General features: G+C 39.5%; 1 protein-coding gene across 2 annotated transcripts in view; it reads right to left on the bottom strand.

The window, feature by feature from the left end:
* Nucleotides 1–17,256, bottom strand: part of dscamb (Down syndrome cell adhesion molecule b) — a 132,166-nt gene that overhangs the window by 113,242 nt on the left and 1,668 nt on the right. The window lies entirely within an intron of this gene.

Below are 17,256 nucleotides of genomic sequence, written 5' to 3'. Positions count from 1 at the left end.
CAGGCAAAAATACAGCATTTGTGTGTGTATGCCTTGTCGCCTCAGCCTGGTGGCAAAGCTCTGCAGTAAATGGCTTACAGTGGCACTGGCAGCTGGCTTGGACCCTCTCTGGGGAGAAAACATTTTAGCACTTCATAAATTCCTAACAAGGTTTCAAATTGCAGACATTTCCATCCTTTTCTCTGCTCCAGTAGCTCTGAACTAGCAATGAGACACTCCACTGACCTGCACATGTACACATGCAAAACACTCATTTGAAGATTAGGAATTCAACACACAAAAATTATTATGGAGGTAAGGATCACTGCTGGAGCCTTTCTCCTGAGAAAGGAATATGCAGATATATTGAAAAGTTGGGCAGAGACCTATATTTTCAATGTTATATAAAGTACACTAAACCACTACACTAAAAAAAACTATACAGACATTTAATTTAAATGTTTTGACTGTAGTTCAGGGCAGGATAACTATTTATCAAAATAAAAACAGACAGTATATTTTTCTGTGAGATTATAAAGCTATATATTTGCTACATTAAGCTTAGATAAAACAGTGTTCTGTATATTGCTCCCCCCCCCACTACAGTATTTTCTTATAAATGTATTTTTTTCTTACAAAATAATTTAAATAATATTATATTATAAGGGGTAAACTGTGCTTCTGCAAATAGACAGCAAGTGAAAGAGTTTTTTTCCCCAGGAATATGAATAAATGGCGAAAATAACCTTATCTTTTATGTTAGCTTAAATTAGCGCTATAAAGGCTAATGCTAATTTAAAATAAAATACAAAATAAACGAGCTAACACTGATATTAGTAGCATTCAAACCCGCGAAAAACTATGTCAAAAAAGTGCACTCATTTTAGATGTACTTGAAACTTCTAGATTAAAATGTTTAGGCTAACAAAGTTAGTTGTTTTTTGTTGTTTTTTTAGCTAGCTAGAGACCCACAAATGGGATGGTAGCTGTTTATTCTTCCTGTATTAAAACACACTGGTGACATTTGTTTAAAAAACAGAATCATATCAATTGTTATGTCAAATTAAACAATGCTGTTTTTTCTACTGAGACTGTAATATCACAGGTATCACTGCAATATCTCACCATGCCTGCCTGGTCTCCCTGGTTGGCAAGAATGCAGCCTAAATTTTATTACCAAAAAGGAGCAAAGTGCTTTATATGGCTTGCATTATAGCTTTTAGGGGGCTCTAATCACCTTTGTGAGGAAAAATGTAAGACACAATAAAATAATATATTTATAGAAAACACATTTTTGATGCTGTAATTATGGTTTTTAACATGTCAGCTGTGACTCAGACTGTAGTACAGCCCACAAGTAGCAAGTACCAATCAATCAATGTCTGCGTCCCTTTTTTTATACAATACGTGACTCTGCTTGCTGCCTGTCTGCAATATGTTATCTGCCTGTCCTAGAACATGCCCATATGCATACATGCAAAATATTTTCTGCAGATTCATTTGTTTAAAGGGGTGATAAGATGTTTACACAACTCATTATGTTTCTCAGATATGTGGAAAAAATAGGTATTTGTTAAATATAGTGTATTATATAGTTTATATCTTATAATATATATTGCATATACAGTTTCTTCAACAATATATAAAGCAGATTGTGTAAATGTCACATATGCGTTTATAGAAAGACTGACTTTTTAAGAGTGGGTGGTCCAAATAAAATTTCTGCAATGTGCACTATATATGCTCCCAGCAGAGAAACTTTCATATACCTGTACAGTCTCTAACATCAAAAAGTTTTAGCCAATTTAAATATTTTAAGACGCTGTGGGATTGTGCGCCGGGTTCTCGATGGGTCTGTGGCACCGGCTAAGATGAAAATAATACATCAAAGTCATATTAAATTCTGATTCATTCTCTTTTTCCAGCTGGCACTGGGAGTATCAATCTTCTCAGTGCTCTGTTGATAATACAGATCGGAGGTGATGGTGGTGGTAGTAGTTTTTTTTTTAGGGGGGTTCAGCCTCACCTGATGGTGCTCAAGGTTAGTGAGAAGGAGAGGACACTTTAAAATCACTCGTGTCAAGATATTTTAAACATACTGCTTTGATTCGTTTTCATCCAGCAGAGAATTTCCCTCATGTGAAATCCAAAATACACAGCTGATTATGCTAAAGACAGTTTGTGTTGTGAATGAGGTGTTTGTATGCATGTAGTAAAACGTCATATTTTGTAAACTTCAATTGATTGGATTTGGGGAAGTAAGTGAAGAAAGTTTGTCAATTTTATTTAAACGAAATTAAAAAATACACATAATATTTTTTTTTTAATTTAAAAAAAAATCCAGTTACAAACAGCTAGCACACTTCAAAGTTTTCCAATCAAATTATTCAAGTGAAGTTAATTGACTCTTGAAGATGTTACAATAGAAAATGTCTCGAGAGAAGATAGATTAAAGAAGTGTGCAGTTGCTTGAAAAGCTTCTATTCTTCGCGAGCATCAGAGAAATTGGATTAGGATTTATGCCACGGCTGTTTTGATATTCGCCTATTTCACATTTAAAAGTAGGTGAGAGCTATTCAATTTAGACTGGCTGAGTGAGATTGATTTAATTTAACAAAGAAATGGACTCTGGTGAAAGTGCACATATCGCTGCACTGCTCGTTTTCCTAATTGACTAAACTCAGGAGCCAGACCGCAAAATGGTGTGATGACGCATGTACATCACTCCCCTCGACCTCACAAAGAGCAGCAAGTCATTCCCCAACAAATGGCCTCAGGGTCCAACCACTTACTACATTGCCCTGGAGGAAATCAGTAATTGGCATAATTTTTCATGAGCTCAACTGTAAAAGGTGAAATAAATGACACAGTTCAATAATGCATTATATGTATCTATAATTGACTATGATTTTTTTTTTCGGGATCTTCAGAGGGACAGGAGGAATGAGGAAAGCTGTTTTATGTAAACCTTAACTATCACAAGAACTTTTTTAATATTTACCCTCTTTTAAATGTAAGCTTTTTATTCACTAATCTGGTGCTTACTGTCATAGTTTTGAGTGCTATTCTTGCAGTTTCCTATAGCTAGCTCAATTGTATTTTGTTTGCACGTTGCACTTCTGTAATTCCCACTGTTTATGCAACTGGTTTAGAAAGCAATGAGACAGATATTGGAGCAATAATGTTAAAAACTATCATTATTTACTATTTTTTAAGACTTTCAAAGCTATAAAGAAATCTCTACAGGGCTGAAGTGTATGTGTATGAAGTGTTTGTGTTTGGATTGCGTTATAAGCATGTAAGAATATATAAGAACGTATATAAACACATCAAACGCGACTACATCACCAAAAATAAATAAATGCATATAAAATCACACTATTACTTACATCAGCGGTCGCCAACCCCCAGGCCACGGACCGGTAATGGTCCGTGAGTTGTTTGGTACCGGGCCACGAGAGTTGAGGCTTGGGTGTAACATTTATGGTTTTCTGGGGTTTTATCGGTTTTTAATCAGGGGGTTTTTTTTTAATCATTTTTATCATTAACTCGGTTTCCCTGGGTCTTTTCCCGAGTGTTATGAATAAATCTTTTTTTTTTGGTAGCGGTGCTGGTTTTCTTTTTTTGTATTTATCCACAAACCCTTAAAGGCCGGCCAGTGAAAATATTGTTGGACATAAACCGGTCCATGGCGCAAAAACGGTTGACTTACATGGAATAATATTATCATTCATTTTATTACATCTGGAGATGTGTTTGTGATTCTGAGTCATAAAAGCCCAATAGAGGCTCTCCTTTTAGCTTTGCTTTGGTCTCCACCCACTCGTGCTAAATGCTACACTAAGTTCACCAGCTAGATGCCAGCTGTCTCCATCTTTTGTTTGGTTATGAACCAATATGTATACATATTTTTTCCCCTTAGAAGAGCTTTCTTGTAAAACTAAAGAGGCGTGAAGAGTGAACAGAAGTTATCCATCATAAAACAATAAGATGCAAGACACAACAGTGGTGTGTAGCGACAGGTGATCATTTTTGGAGAGTTTATTACTAAAAAAAACCCATTGACCATATAAAAATATTCCTTAGAGCACCATTTTGTATTGTGTTATACTGTGTCCTCATTCTATAGTGTTTTTTATGTGCATTATACACGTAAAAACATCACGTAAAAGTTTAAAGGTTTTTATTGGGAATGTAAGATATGGGAAAATTAGCTCTTTGTTTATTGCCATCTGCTTTAATGGGACGACAAAGGTTGGTAGTGTGTCTGTTGTTAGACTGCCACACAGATATTTAAACATAACTATACAGTCATTTCTTGCATAGCTGTTGTAATCTATTGTCTGTTTAATGTTATAACTGAAAAACTATTAGAAAAATCTGTTTATTGAGTGTTTGACCTTCTGATGATCTGTTTCAGAGAAGCTGTAACATTCCTACAGAATTACTGTATATACAGCAAACAACACCTATTATGAGCCATAGCTGTGCTCCTTTCCACAGCATAACTGATCGGCTGACAGGCTGTTACCATCCACAGCAGAGCCACGTAAACAGTGAATCAGTGTTAATGCAAGGAAATAAAGATTAGTATACATGGTTGATTCCACAGGTCCTGAAGTCCTTGACTCGCCGCTTAATTATTTTTCAGCCTGACACATGCTCAAAACATGCTACAGTCACTTTTTGTGTGATGTTTTCCTCTCTCATGTGTCCTTGCAAGTTAAGATGAATGGTCCCGGTGCCACATGGGACTTCTCATCCCACACCAACATATTCCATCTTTTATGCAGCTGCTAGTTTTTATGTCATGAACTCTCTGTGACATGTGAAGAAGAGAGAACAGCAGAAAGCAAACAAGAAGGGGCAAAAAGAGAATCAGAGAGATAGTGGGATTGATTCAGCTTCCCATATTTCAGGGGGCACTTGTGTTGCATCTGTTGAGCGAGCAGATCCATTGTCTGAGTTGTCAACGCCACCGCAGCATGGGGACTCTGCACTGCATGGTAGCGTGGCACCGGGTACCTCATAGTGACAATGTGACAGCAGGAACCTTGGGTAATTAAAGCAGCTCTGTGCTCTGTGCCCTCAGGGCATGTCTGCCTGGGATGTGGAGATCATACCTGGCTCACTCACATTCAACACTAACAGCTGAAGCAATTTTCAACCTTAACAAATTCCTGCTCTGTGCATTTATGGATAGTAGCATTAGTGTGATGTAGGCAGCGCTCGAGCATGTGATCAAGCTTTATTCCCAGCAGCTAAAAATAGGGCCTTGACCTGTGGGTGACCCAAATTTGAAATACACTGTACAGGTACACTGCATTTCATTTAATCTGATTACCATGGATGAAAATCATATTTCACCAAAGTAAGTTATTTTTTCTTTATATCAGTCTATGAACTTGAAAGCAATATGTGTAGAGCTATGTATAGAGCTAGGAGCTCTGATACAGGGAGATGATAACCAGCCAGGGCCAGGGAGTCCACTGTGAGTAAGCATTCCCACTGATCTGATCTGGCCAGAGGCAATACACCATGCATGGAAGTTAAATGACTGTATTCCAATTTGCTCTCATGAATATTAAGCAGGGCTGTGACAGAAAGGGCTGGCTGTACGCAAGCTGCTGATCCACACCGACAGATCAGTCCTCTGATGTCTAGGAGGGGCGGGCAACTCTAAAAACGAGGCCCCCACAGCAGATGAGCCTCCTCCTCCTCCCTGGTCTATTTTCATGTCTTAAATGGGCCAGAGTGGCTGGCTGTCTCATCAAGGGAAAGCCAGAGACCCTGGACTGGTTCTCAGTTAGTATAACTAAGCAATAAAGACGTTGATGTCTAAATTATGCTGCTGCTACTGCTGATGATGATGAGTGCAAGTGAATCTGATGAGGGATTATACCGTAGCAAACTATAGCAGCTCCCTCTGCTGCTGCTGCTGATGAATAAAAACCTCCACTAGTAGAAATCTAATATTGCTATGTAATATAACAAGCGCACTAGAAGGTGGAGGGAAACCAAGGTCTGTAATAAAGTAAACAAAAAAGCACTGCTTTGAAATTGTTGCATATATCCACTGCAGATTTACAAGGAGTTGGATTTTACTATGTGAACCTGGAAAACGCTGCTACTGAACCGCAGCAGCTTCTCCAATTAGACCAAACTTATTACAGATGATTTAAGATTTCAACACCTGCAGTTTTACCTATTAATTAAAATAATTTTCTAATTTTACTAAGACCTGAGGAGAGCAGCACTGCGCTGTTGCCTCTCCTCAACCCAATTAACATGAATAAAACCTGTGTATTTATAGAAAGCTAATGCTAATCCTTTTGACAAACATGCACAGGATTGTTTGTTATAAATATATTTTAGGGGTGATTTATTCCCACAGGGTGCAACATTGATGGTGTGCTGTATAAAGTAATCCAGCACTGCTAAAAAGAAGCATTTAGTAATGTATTTACTGTATAAACCAATAATTTTTTTGTATGTTACATAAAATAATCAGAGGACTATCCCGTGAACTCCACAGTGGGGGTTGAGTTGTTATCTTTTAATTTTAATAAGTTTGCCAGGTGAAAGTTGATTGAGAGGAGCGAAGATACTTTATATTTATACACCGATTAATAATGTAAATGCTTTTATTTGTGTGAAGGAAACATCAAATGGAAGGAACCAAGTAACAATCAAAGCAGCACATAATCTAGCGAGGGTCTCATTTAATCACTGATTTATTATCTCTGCAGACTCACCACAAACACAGGCATGCTGGATGCCTTTTACATTTAAAACGATGTTACCTTTTTAAATATAAAAGAAAATTTATCAATGAATCAATTTTTGTTTAATTTTTAATAGTAGTTCATCTATTTTAGCTAGCTAGAAAACTTTGATTAATTGGTGCTACGTAGCGCTCTGCTAGGATTAGCTAGGCTAATTCAAGTCAGCACAGCTGTTGCTGCTTTTTTGGAGCATTTTTGGTAGAAGTTTAAAAAGTTTTAACTCCAGTATTGGTGAGTGAAATTATTCTACTTTGTTAGTCTGGCACTTAGCACCAGTTAGCAGGTATCTGTTTTTGTGATGTTTATGGATGTAGCTTGCTAACCCAACTTGCTAATTTGAATAATAACTCCATCCTTTCATCTAAATACAATAACTTCTCACTCGTGCTACTACACACATGTAATGTGCTCACTTATAAGATACCGGTAGCATTGTTCTGCTTGCCTAAAGTCATGGTATAAAGAAAGTAGACCATCTGTCAATATTAAGGTTTATATTGTAGAACAGTTTGGTATACAAAGGAGTTTGTGATCAATTCAAAGGCTGCAAGGCGCCCAGGCCCTGTGGCTGCAGAATAAGCCGCAGTCATCTCCAGCAGCTCTGTGGAGCTTTTCTATAAACACAACACTGTGCATTACAGTCAGAAATCTCCACTATGGTCTCATTTGTCTAAAGGACATTGTTACACAGGTCTTGTGAGCTTGTTGCAACTTTCTTAGCTGTGCCGTCATGTCCTTTTCAGTGACAGTGTCTTCTCCTGCCTTCACCCTTCCAAACCTGTTCATTCTTTTTTTAAATTGTACTGTCATGAACTTTTAACATTTAACATGCTAACTGAGGGCTGTAAAGTCTGACATGTAGCACTGAAGGATTTGTTGCAGTTTCTCAGCTTCTCATTGCTCAGTCTGACCTTGTGGTGAATTTGCTAGGAAATTGACTCCTGAGAAGACCGGTAACTGTCTTGAATGTTCACTGTAGAATGATGGACTTCAGACTGTTTGGAAATGGCCTTATAGCCCTTCCCAGATTAATAGACGGCAGCGGTTGCATCATCTAAAATAGTTACTGATGTCTTTCCTCTGTGGCATCATGTTAACACACACCTGAATGCTCCGGACCATCAAACTGCCAAACCTTCTGTCTCATAGAGGGCCTCCCATGCTCTGATGATCAGTTAATCAAGTCCATTTGACTAGCAGGACCTGGCTTCTACTTACCCTCTTAATTCTTGTGGATGCCACAAGGTTGTACTTAGTTTTTCACACACTTTGTCTACATTTTGGCTTAATTTTTGTTAAATAAATAATGACGCAGTGTAAGGTCTGAGGTTCTGAGGTTGTATTTTCCTAATTGCAAGATTGGCTGTGGCCAAGATTATTATGTTTGTTACATAAAAATTTAGAATTTAAAGAGGATGTGCTTTCTTTTTACCATAACTGTGTATTTTCTGCCACAGTTTTTATTCAAAAAATACATCGCTAAATCAGTAACCCATTCTCTTAAGAAACATATGCAAATACATCCTTTAAAGAAGTAAGTCCAGCTTCATCGAAGAGTCTGCGTTGCTATGGCTCTATATTTATAATGATGACTTTATAGAACAGTCAGGCCCAGGTTTGTCAGAAATAGACATCATAATCTTCTATCCTTTAAGACTGTCTGTATGTATTCAACAGGTTTGATTGAGCCTTCACTGGATATAATCAAATCACCTCCAAAATAATCTAATGGTCAACATACACTGCCTTTCTTGATAACATGATTAAGCAGCAACATTCTCACTGAACAGATGCTTTTTCAGTCTACCAGAGGCCCAACCTCAGTTAGACAAGCAGATATCACACATACTGGACAAGCAACCTTATTATGTCACCCAGCATTAAGTCTAAGGGCCTTCAGAAAAGTTGCTGCTGTTGGATTTATCATAACTGCTGTCCACCTAGATGGTACCTAGGGAGCTCCATGGTGGTTTCATAGGGGTATATGAGAAGCTTCTGAAGAGGCTGACCTGACACAGATAGCCTTTGGCCCTCAGGCTTTGTTATTTTATCTGTGCCAGCTAAATCTGTTAGGTAGCCATGGCACACCTGTGCAAAATATGCAGAGGAAACTTTTTCTGTTTACTTAGAAGTCAAAGCAAACACCTGATTTCACAACACAAGCATCGGCAAACTCACATAACCAACTCGATTTACGTACAGAGGAGGTGCAACAGAGATAGTTAAATCCAGACCACAGAAAACTGATTGTCGATATTAGCTCTGAGGAAATAATGCAGGTTCTGGGTGTCTAAACATAGCCAGAAGGAAGCAGCTACAATGAGCAAACTTCTGCAGGAGTTGACACTGAAAGGAAAAACAAATTAAACTTGTTGCCAGCGAACACGATTTGCAGATATCTTCACCATCAGCATTTGGATGTTTGTTTGCTAACGCGACGCCCATGCTCAGTATCACATATGCTTTTTTTGGTTTCTTCCTGTTCTGTCAGCCTTTTTCTGTGTTTTTAAATGAGCCGTTGGTTTGAATTGCACTATCATTTGAAGCCCGCCTTGTTCTTCCAGCTGATTGCAGCGTCCTTATTAGCTTTTTTGCGACCCTCCTGAACTCGATTTTGAGAAGTGCTTTACACTTGTGATTTTATTGCTACCAATACTGCACAGGTAATAATACAATTATTGCCTCGGTTACCCTTTTAAGATACATACCCCTGTCCCTGTTTTGTCCAAGAGATGTCTGTGACCAGCAGCTGGTAGAGTGTGTTAATGTGGATGTCACAGCAGCTGGCTGCTCTCATCCTGTTAGCTCTGCCTGCCATTATCAGGCCCTCCAACCGCCACCACCTACTCCCCCTCCAAAGCTGCTGTGATTGCTGCTGCGTGCCGTACTCATTTTAATACTCCAGACTCATTTGACCGTCTTTATGGACTTATCATATTAAACATTTATCACAGCCATTTCCCTAAATCAAGCATGTTTATTCAACACTTAGGGGACCACAGCCGGGATCCTTTCAGCACCCCCACCCCCGGCACACTCACACATTTCACACACACACACATCTTTATTTTCTCCTTTTCCTTGTTTCTCTCCGTTCCTCCTCTACTCTCCCTCAGCCCCCCTGGCTTGCTTTATTACAGTCCTCGTTTCCCTCTGTACGCCTGCCTGAATAAAATGAGAGGCAGTTTTGTACAGTTTCTTCCCTTTTCCTTTCCGGTCATCCTTTCCTCCAGTGGCTAGGACACAAGGGGAATTGTGCTGTGCGAAGCCGAGCAGCCAAGCAGACACAAATGTATTCTGAGCATTTAGTCCTTTGAATGAATCGAGTTTTAATTTAATCATCTGATCAAACACTAATTAGCATAATCACTTGTGGGGATGGATGGTCTAGATAGAGACACAGAGCAGTACATAATAGACCCCGTCTATGTGTTGCTAAATGTCTGCGGGACACTTAAAAACACATACAGTATATAAATGTTACAAGCTTCTGGGGACCCATGTGGGGCTTTGCCCAAATTACCTCCTCTTCCACGAACAATAGAGGGAAGTCTTCTTCAACAGCACAGCCCCAGCAAAGTGATATATTCACTGCTACACTACCCTACAATCAAATGCACTGAAGCCAGGCCCCGCGTCCGCTTATTTGATCTTGGACAAGATGGCTTACTGCAGCATCACACCTTGGCCTGAGCAAAGGAGGTCTGGGAATTCTAGGAATACCACAAAGTGCTAAGATTATTGACAATGCACTCAGTCTCACACCGGGCCGAGGGATCGATGAGTGGCCAGAAGGACATAAATCAGACTCCTGTGGCTCCACTCCATGTCACACACTAGCCCACCCACCCCACTTCCCAATTAAACTCACGTACGCACTGGTTTGCATGCACACAGGAACACACACTCCGTAAAGCCTCCCGACACATTATATATATACTTCACATGAACACCAGGAAATACAGCACTACCTTCCACATCTCATACACACACACACACACACAGGCATATTCTCACACACCTTACAAACAAGATGACAGCGCTTTAAAAATGGCCAGCTAAAAATAACCGCCACTAACTTGGTCTTAAATCTTAGCATCTGTGCCAGGTTTAAAAATAAGGAGCAATGTCAAGAAACCAAGCTGGACCCATTTGTCTTTCTGTCACTCTGTCTATCCAGCTTTGCCTCCTCCGTTATCCCGTAGCCTACTTTAATATTCGGACAACGGAGCATGAGACACTGGGACAGACTTGATGATGAAATATCTCCAGGAAATGCATTTTTGAATAAACTGACTGAGATGCAGATTTGAATATACAAGGAGGGTCCATGAAAAGCCAAGCTCAGAGGTATCACTGGAAAGAAAGAGACAGGCTGGCAGACAGTTGGTGAGCCACAATACATCAGGCATGCATCATGCTAAGGACAAAGTCACGCGAATCAATTCAGCCTTGGGCTACCAAGTGAGTCGAGTTCAATTCCTGGACCTGGTATGTGGATGGCTGGATTAACAGCCAGTATTTATGAGGTGCAGTGTGATTGTTTGTCTCTAGGGGTGATGGATAGCAAACTTGTCGCACCTTCAACACCTGTCTTCCACGATGGGCAAAAACTGTGGTGGGATACTCACCACAAGTGAGCCTGCAGACACACACACACACCAATGAGACCCAAAAAGGACTACTGGTGTGCGTGCACATATAATCTATATTTTATGAAAAGGTCATGCATGTTTTTATATTTGACACAAGTATTAAATAACATTTCTCTGTCCTGTTTGGAAAAAGGGAATCAAAACTGGATTGAATTTCACAAAACCAAGTTTCTTCTGGCAAAACAGCAGCACATAAAAACTGCAAATAGAGAAACAAGGTTTTACTTCTAATGAACTCGTTTTGGGGGGGATATTGTCACAAAGGCTCATGCAACCTTGTAACAATATAATCTCATGTTTAGAATAATTGCTATTTAAAGCAAACATCTGATTGGAAGCAGATCACAAACTAAAGCAAGTTAGCAAAGCTAACTTAGAACACTTTAAACCCAAAAAAGATACAAAAGTCATTGAGAAGATTGAGTAGTTTAATTAAATTGTGCTACTAACACTTTGGGTTTGATGAGACACATTTTGTTCATTTTTGAATAAACTATACTTCAATAACTTGAAGCTTTTTGAGAATTTTTTTTCTAAACCAGTTCCTGACTAACATTTGGAGACCTCACTGCAACTATGAAAAAGAAATAAATGAAATAACATATTTTTTTATATATATGTAGTTGCCTGGTGAGTGTGTTGAAATTTGTTTTTTGTTTTACACACCTTCATTTTTGACCAATTGCAATTAGGTGTGCAACCAACTTGTCACCCAGAGGTTGATTGTGCAACAACCTTCTAACTATTTTGGATTGTAAGGTTATTGCAGAGGTCACCTGGTGGGAGCCAACCTGTTTGCAAACAATCGCAGTGTGACTGCAACCACTCCCAGACAGATTGACGAAGGTTTTCAGATAACTTCTGTCAGATTGACTGCAACGTGTTGGCAATCTGAGTCAGGACCCGTCTCTTTCTAATTGGCTTTCTACTTAACTTATCTGGTCGCTAACTGATTTTATTCTGGTTATAGTCCTTTATAAAAGTGAGGTTGCTGAGTGCCTGTGTCATTTTGCACTTAAATTGTCATCTTGCAGAAACTATGTCACTATTTATGGAGGAATTTCTGAATTTCAAATCAGACGGAAACTCACTTGCAACAGATCTGCAAGTTTTCATCATTAATCGCCACATTATCTCAGACAGATCTCACAAACTTGCCAGCTTAACCCCATTCAGTCAAACTGAGAGCAGACTGACTCCCACCATTTTATCCCACCAAAATCACTCTGAAGACAGCAGCTGACTGCGAGTGCACACAAACCTGCTCAAAGGTAATGATATGGCAAGCTATTTTACAATATCGTTGGTCTGACGTCACTGTTACATAATTTAAAAAAAGGCAATCAGCTTCCTCAAATGTTTGAGTGCTTTTAACTTATTTGGGCAAAGAGAGCGGGCCACAGTGTACTGTTGTATCAACACATATTTATTCATTCAGTATCTTCTGCCTGTGCTGATCATGTCACAGTTGGTTAACTTGTCATATCCAGACTGATAATGTACAGTACAGTACGATACAGAGTACTAATAAAATGATAGAGTTGACTATGTAACAGGTTTTGTAGGCGTGTTTGTAACTGGGATTAACCAAACTCCAGTTAATATACAAATTTTTGATTGAATGCTGTTATAAGTTGCGTATAGGACCTTGTTTCATTCTTGATGATCCACATGTTTGATTTGGGAAAGATTTTACACTTTATACCTCTCCTGATGGAACCTTGCAGATATATCCAGGTTTGGAACTGAAACTGGGAGTACACTGGCTCGAGACCCCCTGTTATGGTGTATGGTTTGGAGACAGTGACACTAACGAAAAGACAAAAGGCCAAGCTGGAGGTGGCAGAGTTGAAGATGTTTAGACTTAACCAGGATAGACAGAATTACAAATGAGTACATCAGAGGGACAGCTCAGGTCAATCGTTTTGGAAACAAACTTTTGACCTTGAAAAAGTTTTATTAAATCAGAATTAGCACCTTGCAGTAGATCTTCACGTTTCAGGTTTTGCATCAAGAAGAGCGGTCTGTAGGTCTGCGGGTCTGTTATTGAGACACTCACTGGGTCTTTTGTCATAAGTGGGCGTGTTCCAAACTACTTTGAAACTAAAATCAACAGAAAACCACTTCTGCAGAGGAGAGCAGAAGTGGTTCACTGGTCTTTTTTAAACTGTCAAATAAAGCTTCTACACCAGTTCCCCCACTACAGTACCTGTGCAGTGTAGCCCAGTAATATAACATGTCACTTTGACAGGTGCTGAGTGAATTAAAAACATCCTCTCTACTGAGAACCCTCTCTGAGAGGGAAACCCCCGCCAGATGTACTACAGCCTCACTTTGCACACATGATCAAACACCTACATCTGGGTGCTGAGGGCTTTTCTGCTCTTCCCCGCAGATGCTAAATGATATCGTTAACATTTTAATGCAAGAGACATTTACACGCGGGCTTGCGCAATTACACCTCCGATTCAGTGGAATCCTGTCAGACACAGTGTGATCGGTAATTAGATTTTACATTGGGTGAAATGCAGCACACACACATAAGCATGCGCGCACATGCACGAGTCACCAAAGCTTGCTCCTAATTAGGGAGCTAGACAGGCTCGAGGAGGTATGGTACAGTAGAGTAGCCCTCATTATACAGCTGGGATGTATGAACTAGGGGATATCTATTATGATCGCACATCAGGGTATCCATTACCCAACATTAGCACCTCTTTCAACTGGAATCGCGCGCAGAGTTCAAAACGTAACCCAACAAACCTTCACACAACTCAGACAAGTGAGGAAGAGTTAAGTGGGTTTGTAAACTTAATTTAGCCCATTAGATATTCAGATCAGAGTGAGACTGCACAAGATGATCTATCACTTGACTGTACGCTGGGTGCTTTCATGGGGTAATTTGATTTCAAGAGCTATGATACTGCTTGTGCAACCAAATCCTAATTGGTAATTAGTAAACAGTTAGTCGTGAGTGCAACAATAAGGGTGGTCAGGTTTCTCTCCATTTGCTTTACAGACCCGGCCGCTGGGAGGCCGCTGATCTTTAGACATTTTTACAGAGGCATCTCCGACAAAAGGAGGCTCTCATCACTGCACTGGCTTTATCGCCTTCATGTAGATTTATTACCACACAAACACTCGTCCCACCTTCTATTTGCAGCCAAGTTCAATCTATCCATCCACCCCAGTCTCCGCAGCATTTCCATCCAGTGTTGCAGGTTGCTAATAATGTGGGGTCATGTAAAATTGGCAGGCTAACTGATGTTGGCAGCTATTTACTGTACTGTAAGCTACACTGGGATGGATGCTCTGGAAGAGCTTCCTTATTTTGGTGTGTGTGTGTGTGTGTGTGTGTGTGTGTGTGTGTGTGTGTGTGTGTGTGTGTGTGTGTGTGTAGTCCGCGAAAGGTCACAGCTAATTGAGATCAAAATTTGATTGCATGATTTCCTGACCTCTACATAATAGTTCGTTTATTGAAGAAATACGAGATAAGTCCTTTTTAAGTCACGAGCGTCGGGTTAAGCCGCGTGCATGTCTACAAATCATCGCAGTCTTGGTGGGGACTCTGTGAGAAGCCTTGTCTCATTATATCTTTGCAACGAGAATTTGAATAGGCCGGTTTAGCTTGCTGTAGTTTTGCCCAGAGGCAACTTTCAGGCAGAGATATTTAATGGTTCCTCTCCTGTACTGATGACTGAATTTATAGATGCTACTTTGATAGGTGCAGGAAATAGCAAGAGCATAAAGTCTTAAATGGAATACAAAAAGTAATTGTGCCTCTTGGCTGGTGAATGTGTCAGATTTAACATTTTAATTTTCATAAAAAGAGTAATAAGGACCGGGGTTGTCTTTTGCTTCCTTTTGATAATAAACAATCAATTGCAAAGATAAGGAAAGCAATTAAAATGTGACATTTTTGAGCATTGTGTGGTTGCGAATCCGTTTCCCTTTCTTTAATTGAGTTCATTAGGCTGATATCCAGTGAATGTACGCAAAGAACACAGAGAACCCAGAAGCGCTGTGAGGTGCTCGGTTATAATATGGTTGCTTATAACACCTGTGGACACAACGATGTAACGAGATGTGATTAGCTTTGGGTCGGGAGCTTCCAGGTCAGCACGGTTTGCAGACAAACTCACAGTTCCCATCAGGAATAGTCTAATATTTCCACAGGTGTGCCATTTTTTAATTTTTTAAAAAGGTTTCCAGTTTGTGAAGAATTATTAAGCCCAACCTAGTGAATGAAATCATCCGGTTATCCAATGTTATGAACGGGAATTCTGAACTGCATGGTATTTTCTTTGCACAACACCACATCATATGGCTTTCTTTCCCCCCATACGGTGAAGAGTGAATGGGTGAACGTTTTAGGACGCAGCCCCTAACACCCATTAAGGAGGTTACCATAGAGACAGGCCAGTGTGCACATGATAGGCCTAACTCTGAAACAGCAAGAACTGTCTGGAATCCAATCTCCGTGCTGGCTTCCATCTACAAGGTCATTCATTCATTCTGACAATGACTACTCAGCCGATGAACACCTCATTTTCATGATAATCAACCATATATATATATAGCCAGGGTCCTGTACATAATGGGAAAATCAAATATAAATGATAGAAAAAGGTAAAGATACTTTAAAATTCACTTATACACACACATACATATACATGTATATATATATATATATATATATATATATATATATATATATATATATATATATATATGTATGTGTGTGTGGGTGTGTAATGATTGCAGTGCAAATAACAAGCACAAAAAGTGTAACGTCTGCACTCAAGGCTGTCTATTGCTTAATCCCTATCAGTTGCCTCAGGCCTCCTCAATAATCCCTTAAGCAATAAACGGACACAATCTTGCATGGCAGTTGATCTAATGTCAGAGTCAGATGATTATGATTAATGAGGATTCCTTATTGTTCCTTTATGAGTTTCAGCACAAGCTGGGCTGAGGGAGATACCATTTTATATGGAGTCAATGTCAATAAACGGCACCGACGGAGGGTTGCCTCAGCACCGAAAACGCGTTGGCACAGAAACAAAAATCCATTTCGAAGCTTTATTTTATCATTCCGGCCAGAGGGGGGAAAATCCATTTTGGGGGCATACTATAATATATCACAGCCCCTTGATGCGGTTGAATGTATTCATACCTGTAAATCCCCACTTCCCTAATTTTTCTTTTGTGAATTCTCTTTTTTTTTCCATACAAAAGCAAACGACCACTGATTTTTTTTTTCAATCCCCATCTTGTCACCCTGATGTCTCCCAGACATGTTTCCATTTTCTTTCCTTCTCCTTCTTCAACTCTCCCTTTTTCTTCCCCTGTTTTCGTACACACCCAGTCGGCCATAATCCCTCCCTGTAGAAGGGACTCTGGCCAATAAGTGAACGCAATAAACTGTATCAATTTTCCACCATTGATTTTATATATATGCATATATACGCACTGTGAGAGCGTGCAAATATACCTGCATGGTGTCTCGCATGTGTGCAATGGCACAAATGCATGCAACTGCACTTGTGTACACGAAAAACAGCGACAAGATGCACGACCAGGTCTGAACGTCTCAATTCCAGCATTTGAATGGAAAAAATGCATTTCACACTCTTTTCACGAGTAAATTTGTGAAGTACTTTTGCATTTGCAGACAAATAAAATACAAAAATGACCCCTGAGGACTGTGTTTCATCCAAAAACATTACACCTGTACTGTTCATTACATTCGTTGCATGAACATTTTGTACTAATGGTGCACACTTTCTCTCTGCTAACTACATTTTAAGGTAAATAAACAAAAAGCTGAGCTCACA

The sequence above is a fragment of the Mchenga conophoros genome, linkage group LG14 (genome assembly GCF_057382185.1).
Source record: "Mchenga conophoros isolate Kocher_MC1m ecotype Shallow Benthic linkage group LG14, M_conophoros_male_GT1.1, whole genome shotgun sequence".
Taxonomy (NCBI): domain Eukaryota; kingdom Metazoa; phylum Chordata; class Actinopteri; order Cichliformes; family Cichlidae; genus Mchenga; species Mchenga conophoros.
This window is presented reverse-complemented; position numbering and strand designations above follow the sequence as displayed.